This window comes from Myotis yumanensis, unplaced genomic scaffold (genome assembly GCF_028538775.1).
Source record: "Myotis yumanensis isolate MYYU_CA2020_CCGP unplaced genomic scaffold, mMyoYum1.0.hap1 SCAF_8, whole genome shotgun sequence".
Taxonomy (NCBI): Eukaryota; Metazoa; Chordata; class Mammalia; order Chiroptera; family Vespertilionidae; genus Myotis; species Myotis yumanensis.
The window spans coordinates 39,330,730-39,343,214 of NW_027223759.1; the positions used below are offsets into that span (position 1 = coordinate 39,330,730).

General features: G+C 37.5%; 1 protein-coding gene across 8 annotated transcripts in view; it reads left to right on the forward strand.

Annotated features, from left to right (window-relative positions):
- ZNF385B (zinc finger protein 385B) overlaps positions 1-12,485 on the forward strand; it is a 346,769-nt gene that overhangs the window by 251,845 nt on the left and 82,439 nt on the right. The window contains exon 1 of one of the 8 annotated variants that reach the window (XM_070422655.1): positions 3,037-3,110. The exons of the other annotated variants lie outside the window; for them this stretch is intronic. The gene's annotated coding sequence lies outside the window, so the exon portion shown is untranslated. Of the gene's footprint in view, positions 1-3,036; positions 3,111-12,485 lie in introns of those variants that run through there. 8 annotated transcript variants of the gene reach the window in all.

A 12,485-nucleotide genomic window follows, 5' to 3' on the forward strand; every position in this document is an offset into this window, starting at 1 on the left:
ACTTCAAGATTTAGAGTCTGTGTAACTGGGAGACTCCTGGTTCCAGGCAGTGGAAAAAGGACCACAGGGGAGGAATGTCTCTTGGGGCTGGGATGACTAGTATAATTTTGTATAAATTGAAGTGTAGGTGCTAATGGGATACATGTGGGATGGGTACAGCAGGTGGTTGGAAATACAAAAGTTGAACTTGGAAAAGGTCATTTACATATGGAATCATATTCTACCAATGGTCTCAAGGTCAAGAAGGATTGATAACGAACTTCAAAACTATAGTACTATTAGGCTGGAGAAATCAGAAGCCAGGTCACTGGATTTAAGTGAAATGATAGTAAAAAGTGAAAAAGTATAGACTATTTTAAAAGGAATTAAAAGTTAAGGGAAAAAAGAGAGTTGTTGGCAGACAAAGAAGCTAATATGAATGAGATGTCTTCTTTGTTTTCCTTCAAAATGGAATGATTGAAGAAAGATGATGACTGATGGAGTAAAATCTTGGAATTGTTGGGCCTTGTGATGAGTTTGACAAGTGGGGGATGTCTAGTGCCTCTTTCCAATTCATCCAGACTTTTTCCATTTTTTTGAGGACCACTTACATGTCACTTCTCTGCTCAGCCTTTATCTCTCCTGTAGTTCCCCCCCATAGAGGCTAAATGTCCCTTATCCCATTCTCCTACTGCTCTTAGTACGTACATGACGATAGATGTATGTACTAGCACCAGTGTGCTTCAAGCCACCTAGAGGGCTGGTTAAAACATAGATTGTTGGGTCCCACCACAGAGTTTGTGATTCTGCAGGTTTGGGATGGAATTTTGCTGCTGGTCTGGGGACGACACTTTCATACAATTGAACTAAGCTAAGCCTCTATGAAAGGTATAAATAAAGAGTTTGGGGGTTTGAGAATGGACTAGTGTGCCAGACCTGAAAATGTTCTAGAAAAAATACTCTGAAAAGAAAAAAAAAAGGAATATTTTGCCTATCTCCATGAAAGAAAAATACCTCAAAGGAAGCATCAACATAATCCCTTCTGAATGAAGAGTTTTCTTAGAAGAGTACTATCATAGTTATAGATTTTTAAAAAATAAAATAAAAAATTGAGAACCACAGCAGTGACTATAATTTTATTTTAATCATGAAGAACTAAATAAATATTAGGTGAGTAAGAAGTGCACAATTGTTATTTTGGGGGAAATTAAGTATAGCGCTAACATGTTATGTCCCATTTAGAATGCTATTTTGTTATAACAACTGCGATCATTGGCCCTGGAGATATGCCCCTTTTTCTAAGAGCTGGTTTTATAATTACCATTTTGATTGCTGCATCTAATTATTCCCTTAGGTTTACCTGTCCCTGATAGTTACCGTGCATATCTGACATAAACAGATATACCAAATCGCTGAATTTGTGTGGGTGTAATTAATTCTGCATGTCACTAAAGTGTTGGCTGTGGTTAGCAAATGTGCTAAGTTGCACAAAGGTGTAAAATTCTTCCTGACACTTGCAAACATCAGTCATTTCAAGTTTTTTTTTTTTATTTAGTCAGATGCCCACTAAGCTAACTCATCAGTATCAATGACAGTAAGCTTAGCATAAGCAAAACAGTCAGTCATAGCCACCGGGTGTAACATGGATATATCAGAAGCCCTATTCTGATCACGTAGTCAGATGTCACTAAGCTGGAGACTGAAATTACGGAGTTACATATATAAGTAAATGGTGTATCATTTAGTTCCAAGCCTGCACAACTGCTACTTTCACCATGATTATTCCCTATATAACTGAAATTAGGTTTTTTAATTGAAATGCAGAGACATCCCCATTAATCAAATTATCAAATTAAACATCCACTTATCTGCTTTTTAAAATATGCTGTCAATCTTTATTTAAAACCTAGAAATCCACAGTAAAGGAAACAAATTCTTCATGCCTAACAGTATGCAAATTATTCTGGACTAACAATACAAATAAAGTCCATAGTTTGAGAACACATTTCTTTTTGAATTAAAAACCATTTTAAGATAAAGATTTAGTTGCCCGCCTAGAAAAGAAAAAATAAATCCCCTTAAGTGATACCAAAAAAATCCAAATTGTTAAAAAACATAAATATTTTTGAGAGAATTGAATGGCTTTTCTGGAAAAGAGAAGTGGGTGTTAGCTAGATTTCATTCTTACTATGGCAAAGTGGTAGTTTCTGGGAGATAATCAGAAAAATTACCTGAAAGAAAGTGACTTGCCAGTCTTTTAGGATATATTTGGTTCAGAGTTTTTGGGCCCTAGTCTGCCCTCTCCCTGGAATCAAGTTGCAAACACCATCCTCAATAGTAATTAGAGCTAAGCGGCAATTAGAGGACCTATGATTTGTTCGGATGCACTGCCTGTTGCTGTTTCCTGGCACCACATTTCACAGGAGCACCAGGTTGAAATCATGGAATTATTTAGCTCTCAATGTAATACCTCATAAAGTACTCAAATGCAGAAGTGACCACGGACATAACCTTAAAAATGAAGGTAAGCTTTGCAAATTGATTAGCATTTACACCTCAGGGAACTTTTTCATGACAAAATTGTAAAACAATTAAAATCAATTTCAGAAGAAGAAGAAAAAATATCAGAATTAGAGCAAACAGAATTTGCTAATTTCACAATGTCCTTGCCCAATATCATCTTGGTTTTCCAAACTTGTTTTTATTCAGATTGTATTATTGGGTCACTTTGCCGAATATAATGAAGATGCGACTGCTTTCCCACATTTCCTCTGTCTTTATGAATACTACGGTTTCATTTTCTTTTGAAGATTGTCTCTGAATAACTACTAGGTAAAAATGAGATTCATGTTTAATCCAAGTACTTAGAACCCTCCCTCTCTTTTCTCCTCTCTTCAGGAAGTATATTTAAAGTAATGAATGTGCGCGTTCAAGAATGGACATTCAGACTGACAGAATAGTGGCTGGTAGCCTATAATAACATTGAGTGACGTGGGCTGTTTGCACTCCTGTCACGTGATTTTTATGATAGGCAAGTTTCAAGTTTTTAAGCTTCCATCTAGTTCAAGTCAAAATTCAATGGCTTCATGTTTATTTAGACCCTTGGGCATAGAAATCTCTCTGGAAACCAGGTAAGTTTAGCTCCTCAAGAGGGAGTATTGTCTGATATGCAGATAGACGTATTTTGTTTGTATGCAATAGGTATTTATGAAATTCTAATTTCTATTTTTATATTATCACTTTAGTTTTCTCCTAGCTAAAATATCCTTTTTCTTTCAGTTTTGCCATTTTTTAAACATTACTAGATATTACTGTTAGGAAAGAGCTTAGAAACTCTTGGCACTAGAAAGATGTTTTTATCTCGTGGTCCCTAGTGGGATTTCAGGTGGTTTGGAAAAGATTGAAAGAGCATCAACTTCTTTTATTCTACTCATTGGTGGATTAGAAGGGTAAACACAGGGGGTTCCGTGTATTCTGGCAAATAATGAATAGATGAAAGCCCATGCAAGGTCCTAGAGAATGTGATGCGGGAACTCTTAGCAGACACTGTTGCTCAGTGTGGTTACCATTAGAATTTTTGTATGTTTGCTTAGTCATGGAATTGTATTTTCTTTATTAGAAAAACATGGGGTGATAGTAAGCCATGTAATAGTTTAGAAGTGGACTTAATATATGGAAAAGTACCTGTGCTCCCCAATAAAAAGTTATAGTATTTTTTTCTCTTTTTTTAAAAATAATTCTTTATTATTGGAAGTAATACATATGTTCCCTTTTGTCCCCCAATGACTCCCTCCAGTCCTCCCCGACTCCCCACTCCCACTCCCACCCCAACCCCAGGCCCTCACCACCCCTTTGTCTGTGGCCATGAGCCATGCATATATGCATACAAGGTCCTTGGTTGATTACTTCCCACCCATCCACCCTCCCGTATTTATACAACTCAGGTCAGTGATGACAAATTTCTATAAAAATATACCATTACATTCTATGGTGGATTTAAATGTTTGAAACTGATGTGACTACTTGAGATATTACCAGAGATGTGGCCTTAACTGTTTTCTCTTGTCACAGGAGCAAACTTATTCTGATATTTTCAAAATCGTACTATTAATCTTTTGATTTATAGATGCAAATATTGAAAACAAAATTAATATAACACAGCTTTCAAAGCAAGGTAAATGACCAATTTTGAGTGCTTTCTAGATCACTGCCAGTATTATGGTAAGAGAGACAGAGACCAAGACAAAAAGTTGAAACAGACAGACAGGCAAACACACAAAAAGAGATAAAAAAGACAGAGATAGAATTGCCACTGACTGGAGAGAGATGAGAGAGGCCAAAAAGGCAAACAGGTGAGATGGAGAACTCCTGAGACAGGTATAGGACAGAGACAGAGAAAGGGAGTGTTAAAGAAAAAAATACAGTCACAAGTCAATCAACGTTTGGAAATAGAGATTGTACAATTTTGGAACTTTGGATACTTTTTTTGGACTGTAAGTGGAAATACACTTTGTCAAATTAAATACATTGAGTACAAGGTCCTTTCTTATGAATTGTTTATTCTCCATTTGTGTCCTTTAAAACAAAGAGAGCTTAAAAGGCTGTTTGAAGTTCAAAAGAGACCAAGAGTCAAAATAAATGTTTGTCTAGAAAATGTTTCCATTCCTTTGTTGCCTTATAAAGCAAATCACTGAGAAGGAAAGTGATTGGTACTATGATTACATTCTCTATTTTCCATGTGGCTCCTTGTTAAAATACCATTGTCGTTGACGTTTGGGGATCATTGGGCGAGTGAGGGGTCATTTTGGAAGCCAAAAGGAAATTCCACAGAAGAAAAACTGGTACAAAGTCAGTATAATGTACAAGGATAAACATGATACACAGGGACAGGGACAGTCATTTATGATGAATCACTTCCAATGCAGAAAATCCTTGTGCATTCTTCAGAGGGCCTTATCTGATGCTGTACTGCCTATCACTAGTGCCTCAGAAGCTGCCTGCGTGACTGAAACGAGTAGCATCAATTTCTAGGCTGTCAGGACAATGGCAGAATTCCAGGAAGGCAGGCCCAGGATTCGCCATTCCGTTCAATACCCACTAAAGACGCTTTGGAGTACAAGCATCCCCTGGGTCACAGGACACTCTGTTTCTCAGGATAAGAGTGATATTACGTTGTCTCCCAGGCGTCCCTCTGTTTGAAGGCGTTAGATGTCCTGCTTCACTAGATTGTTCCTGCTCAGACAGTTTTTGTTCGGCAATCCTTCATTCTATACAGATTTCTCCCTCCCTCTCTCTCTCTCTCTCTCTCTCTCTCTCTCTCTCTCTCTCACACACACACACACACACACACACACACACACACACACACACAAAGATAAAAGGGAAGGAGATTATTTTGGGAGTGACCTGTTAGGAAATTCCAAATAAGGAATCGGTGCTAATTCTAGTCCACTCTGCAAAAGTATGCCAAACTCACCACTCCCCCTTCCCTCTCCAACCACCCCTCACCTTTCCCCCATCTCAACTCCTCTTTTTCCCTGTTACACTCTCTGCTCACCCCATCCCTGGCATGGCTGGATTGGTCACCTCACACCAATTTTCCACCGGGTTGCATGGTGGCTCTCATGCTGCTTGCACAGCAGCCCTGCCGGGTGGGTGTCGTCTCGCTGCTCCTGGGTGAAAATAGTCTCCTGACCCATGGAGGACCAAGAGTGTCTTCTTCTGCGACGGTCACCGTGATTATAATACTCCACTAGAATTTGGTGGCTATGGCCTATACTTACAAAAAGAAAAAAGGGTTACAACACAATTTTTACCATTTCTATTTATTCTCGAATGGTGCTTTCTATTTAGAAGTTTGTCACTTTTTTAAAAACATGGGCAACAGCTTTTGAATTGTTTGGTTAATATTTAAGCTAGGGAAATCTCTTTTCTCTACGAAGGTATTAACTCTGTTTCTTTACGTTGAGCAAGCTTCTGGGGGGAAATATCTTTTTAAAAGGACCATTAAGTAAACCACTGTAACTTTTTTTTTCCTTTTGGTTCTTAAATGCAAATAGCCTAGACACTGGGTGCAAGAATTAAAATCCTCTGACACTAGGGGGCAAAATTTTTCATGTCCTAGAGCCGGTGAGCTGACCTCCTGAGTTGCTGAATGCAGCCCCTACAGCAAAGCCCTTTGTGAGAGCTGCACGGGAGAGGCCTAAAGGCAGCCAGGGGCCTCAAAGGCCCTGCAGCTTCCATCTGCTCCAAGGAAGGTCAGTTGCCATTGCTTTAAAAAAAAAAAAAAAAGAAAGTGTCTGATGGGCTTATTTTGCTTAGTGATCTCACTTATATGTGGAGCCAAATGAAGAGAATAAACTGATAAACAAAATTGGCCCAGTGAAATGGAAGCATGGAACAGAGTGATGAACTTTATAGGTAAGGGGAGGGGACAGGGTATGAGCGGAAAGAGATTAACCAAAAAAACGTATATGCATATATGCGTAACCCATGGACCATGGACACAGATAATAGTGTGGTGAAGGCCTGGGGAGGCATTGGGAGTGGGGAGGAGGTGACCAATGCGGGGAGTGGGGAGTGGGATATCTGTAATATTTTCAACAACAAAGATAATAAAAGAAATGTGTCTTTGCAGATAGCATTTTGCTTGCAGTTTTGATAGAAGCTCAATGTAAAAGCCACCAACAGAAATGTGAGTGTGCATCCTACTATGAGGCTATTTGAATTAGTTATATTGATCCACACAGTATGGTTAAAAGTGTAGTGGGAATATTAGAAGAATTATTTAAAGTGAGATGTTGCAATCAATCTTCAGCCATTCTATAAAAGGGAAAGAAATGTTGCCTCTTGATCGCTGGGGATTTTCTCTTTCATTTAATTTCTTTCTTTTATTAATCATATTATAAAAATATTAAAATTAAAATCTCATTTGAAAATAAATACTTCTAAATTTCAGACAAAATAGAAATAGAGCCCAGCCAGTGTGTCTCAGTAGTTGAGTGTCGATCTATAAACCTGCAGGGTATGATTGGGTTTGATTCCCAGTCAGGGCACATGCCCAAGTTGCCAGCTGGATGCCCAGTAAGAGGTGTGCAGGAGGCAGCCAATCAACAGTTCTCTCTCATCATTGATGTTTCTACCTCCTTCTCCCTGTCTGAAATCAATATATATATCAGACCAAACACCAGTCTACTTAAATTTTTTAAAAAGATAACTATAATATATCATTCTTACATACCTTTGATCTTATAGACAAGTGTCCCTGAGCAAGAAATTCTAGGTTTGATTCTATCATGTTGCTGGTGAAAATAGGCTTCTTTCACGGAATCACAAGAAAAGTATTTTGGGGACCCACTCATAGGAAGATGAGATGCAGTTGTTAGATTTATTGGAGTGAAAACATCGTACTGCCCTGGGTGCCCTGTGTCTCATCCATGACCAGATGACTCAGCTCTGTCTCACTATGGAGCCATAAGCCCACACTTGTCCTCACCTCACTCGGAAGGACAAGGGCCCAGAGATGCAGAACTTCTCTGAGTCTCATTTTTCCATCTGCATGTCCTTTGCCAGGGCTGCACTTGAGCTACGGCACTTGGACCCACAGAGCTGCTACAAAGAGAGTGGTCTCAACAGAAGAACTTTTGTTAAGCTTTAATTATATATCCTTCGGTTTGGGAAGGAGTAAGCTCTATCCAATTTCTTTCCTGGCTTTTCCTGGGCTTGTGCTGGAGCCTCCCACTAACCAATCTCTTTTCTGGATCTTCTGTGTTTCATGTCCCTTATCCAATCCAATCCTTTCTCCAGGCTAGACTCTGCCCCTTTATGCCACCATATTGCCTTTATTGCACATGGCCTCAAAGTTTTGCCTTGTCATCTGGTTTCTACTCCATATGCGCTTATCTCCCCCTGCACCATCTTGGTTTCTACTGGGCATCTGCCCAGCAGAGGAATTTCCCCTTTATTGTTTATTCCTTCCCCACATAATCTGGGTGAGTGGACCAGTTATCCTCCAGGAATATTGGGAACCTAGTCCTTCCTCCCTACACAGGGGGGTCGGAGTGGAAGGAAGTTGTTAATCTTCTTGTCAGGGAATTGGCTAGCCCCTGGGGTGTCTGGCTGCTCTAGCTTCTTAGTTAATCTGGCTTAATGTCTGATTCCATTTGCTTTCCTCCTTTATTAACGTTAACTAACTACCTACCCCAACAGACAGATACCAAACTGGGCTAAGTTCTCCAAAATACACTTTTCTTACATAAAATGAAGGGTAAATTCCTAAATTACGTTCGCCTCTAAAATTTTATGAAGTATAATTCCTCTAGAAGTATTCAGTGGTTTGGGAAACATAGCTGTTGCTTTTCCTAAGAAAGCCTGTATTTTTAGGAAGATTTCTTAAAAAAATAGTCCTAGTTCTACGCTGCCATTAGGTCCCTAGCATGCTGTACGGGAGAGCAAATAGCTTCTCTGTAAGTAACAGAAGGAGGCTTCAGACCTCAGAAAAGTGTCTCGATGCCACAGACAGGAATCACTGGGCACATGTAGCTCAGGACCATCTCCCCGGGTCTTTTTGCCAGAAAGTTTCGTCAGGCTACTGTGACCTCCCAATCCACTCTCGACCTCAGACAATTTTAGTAAATCCCTGTCTGGAGATAATTTTGGCTTCTTTAAAGGCTTAGTAATTTAGAAACTAAGCACATGACATTCCCTTTTGATAAGTCAGGTGTATTAAAAACAATTTTAAAAGACTTGACAAAGCATTTGTCAGAACCTTGTTTCTTTCTTTTTAGAGTTTCTGTTCTTGTGCGGTCATACTTAATACTATCAGGTTACAAGTGGAAAAGCTATAACAAAGCAAAATATTTTAAATTCAGTTTAAAAGAAGACAATTGGGCCTGAAGACTTTTTTTAAAAAAAAACAACAACTATCTTCTTTACTTAAATTCTGAAATTTTCAGATTTTTCAATGTACCTTAAAAAAACGATTGCAACTGATGAAGTATGTCACATGTTTAACCAAACTATATTTGGTAATATATAGTAAGTAAATCTTACCCACTTTTTTCAAGATTTAAATGTAAGAAACTCAGTGCACAGGCAAAGTATTCTGATATAAATGAATCACCACTTGGCCGTATGCATGTTGCTGCCAGCATTGGAAAAGCTATCCATTGCATCTTAGTGAAAGATTCATCATTTTGTGTACAAGCTGGCATATTACTAAACCCAAAGGACACTGAGGCTTAAAATCTATTATGATGTGGTTTCACTGCTGTTTTTACATATAGCATTTCATTTTTACTTATAAACTTCAGTGTGGTACTCAAAAGGATTTATTTTTAAATGCAGTGTTCTGCCAAGATTCTGCTGTTGGAGCTCTTTGGAGGGAACCCTGACCTATCCCGAGGGAGATGTGGGCACAAAACTGCCAATTGCTAAGATTTTGTAGATTCAGAGTTTTAGACACACATTTTTCTTTTTGACATCACTGAATTCTGTATCAGTCTTCTCTATCCATGTCTGAAATTCAGCGAGGAAGCATCAGCATTAAAGAGAACTTTTATTTACTCACAAATCATTCAGAATTAAAATCAACCTGGCAGCGGAAAAAAAAACTCAGAAAACACATCCACCTTAAAACTATACAAACTTGACAGTATTTGGAGATGTTCTTATGGGGAATTCTGCCTATATTTGTCAAAATTGTTTACTAAAAACATTACTTTTCAGAAAATTTTATTGGGGTATAACATATACAAAAGTGCACATATCATAAGTGTAAAGTTGAATGAATGTGCACAAACATACATGCCTGTGCAGCTGGCACGAAGATAAGTAGAAGAAGATTCCCATCACCATAGAAGCCCCTCCAGTCACTCCACCTCCACCTTATCTCATTCTTCCTGCAAAGATAGCCACAATCCTCACAACATAGATTCATTTTGCCTGATTTTGTACTCTCCATAAATAGTATCACACAGCATGTTGATATTCTCCTTTAGGTCTTTCTCTCAACATTACATTTGCAGGGTCTGTTTGTTGTTGCATGTACTTATACAGGGTGTGGCAAAAATATGTTTACAGTTGTGAGTATGCAGAACAGAGTTTACTCCTGTATTATCATTTATTAATTACTAGGGGCCCAATGCACGAAATTCGTGCAAGAGTAGGCCTTCCTTCCTCCGGCTGCTGGCACCAGCTTCCCTCTGGCACCTGGGACCCAGGCTTGCTTCCCTCCTGCCTCTGGCAGACACCCCATACCTAGGCTGGCTTCCCTCCAGCCCTGGCTTCGTCCAGAAGGACGTCCGGCCTAATGAGCATATTACCCTTTTATTATTATAGATTCTATTTTCAAAACAAAGAACTATAAACCTACTTTTGTCCCACCCTGTATATCATTTTTTCTCATTGCTATATTTCTCATTGCTGTATTTTTCTCTTTGCTATATAACAGTCCTATATTATGTGACTGTCTTATTGTGTGACAATACCAAAAACATTTATGTATTATTTTACTGTTGATGGGTTACTTGGCTAATTTCCAGTTTGGGGCTATTGTAAATAGTATTGCTATTGAACATTCAAGTGTATAACATTTCTGCTAAGTATATACTTAGAAGTGAAATTGTTGCGTCAGGTTATGTATAGATTCAGATTTAGTAGATATTGTGGAATAGCTTTTAAAAATTGTAACAATACTTTAGATAAGAATTCTTGCCAACATTTGATGATCTGTCTTTCTTCATTGTTGCCATTCTTGTGGTATGTAATGTTATCTCATTGTAATTTTAATTCATATATTCCTACTGACTAATTAAGTTAAACATGTTTTTGTATGTTTACAGGCCATTTTAGTACCTACTTTTGTGAAATGTCCATTCAAGTCTTTTGCCCAATTTTCCTATTATATTGACATTTTCTTATTGACTTGAAGGATTTCTTTATTCTAGATTCAAGCCCTTTGTATATGTAATAAATACTATCTCCCACTCTGTGGATGGCCTTTCCATTCCCTTGATAGTATTTTATTCTTACAATTTTATTCTTAATAATAGAGTATGCTTACTAATTTTTATTAGCATCCTTTGTTTCCTATTTAAGAAATCTTTGCCTACTCCAAAGTCCCAAAATGTTCTGATGGATGAGGTTGGACTTAACTACTTTGTGCTTCAGTTTTTCAGTAAAAATTAGGCTAATAATAGTACCTTGTTTAATGCTTTATTGTGAGTATATATGTATATATACTTATATATAATTACATACACACTTATATGTGTGCATGCATATATACAGTTATGTAACATGTTTAGGATAATATAAATGTACACATATGTAATATGCTTAAGGTAGTGCTGGCACATAGTATACACTTTGAAAATATTATTGTCTGGCCTTTTCAGAAGCAAAACCCTTTATCAGTCACATCCCTATCACATAGTCCCCTCCTACTTGCCATGTTTTATGGTTTCTTGGTGAATTTGTTTTCTTCACATGCAGACTGAAAAAATAATAGACATAATGAAAGAAGGGGTGAAGGAGATGATGGTTGGAGATTGTACTGATAAGAGGGAAAGTTACTTAGTATAAGGGGCAACAAAGCTGGGAAAGCAATAAAAAGAGAAAACGGTTTGGTAGAAAATCTGAAATGCCACTTATTTACTTTCCTTCAAGAAATCTTTGGTAGTCCTATAATTGACATCATATCTGACTAATAGATATTTATATATATATTTTTTTATTTCAGTACTCACTAATGCAGACATATATAATTATGGTATAAGAAGAAACTACTTCTGCATAGAATATATACATATTTGATCTGATTCTATAAATGCTTCTCCACATAGACTTTCTGTGATTTTGGCCTACTCTCCTTTCTAAGAATGAGATGTGTTTTTTGTTTGTGTTACGGCATAGAAAGAAGAGCCACTAGGAATCCTCACAGCTATAATCTAAATAGGCCTTCAGAATTATATTTCTAAAGGTCAAAGACTAAGTCAATAATTTCAAGTGTCACCTTGTCCTCAAATGAGGTTTTATTATGATGGATTGTGACATAATCTGTTGACATAATAAGGCACCTATTATGTTACAGAGACAGTTGGCTGAAATAATAGTTTTCTTTATGATCATAACAATGAATTGTCTTTCAGATATTATTGATTTCCTAGCTATGATGACTACAACTTGGATTTCACCATCAAAATAAAATTTATGAGAGAGGGTTAATTACATTCTTATGGGAGACTATAAGGACATGTGTCATTTCCATGTTAGATGTTTGATGTATGCATGCCTGTATGTTGTATTTAATTTTCATACAGGGAGTTTGATAAATATATATACATCAACTAGTATAAAAAGCCTTATTATCAAATAAGGTGACAGTCTAGTCTATTATTACTTGATTCAGTATGATATATATATGCAATTATATCCTATGCATTCAAACTGAGCTACATAGAGGAAGGGTCTCATATCATATTGCCAAATAGTTTAAACAACAAAGG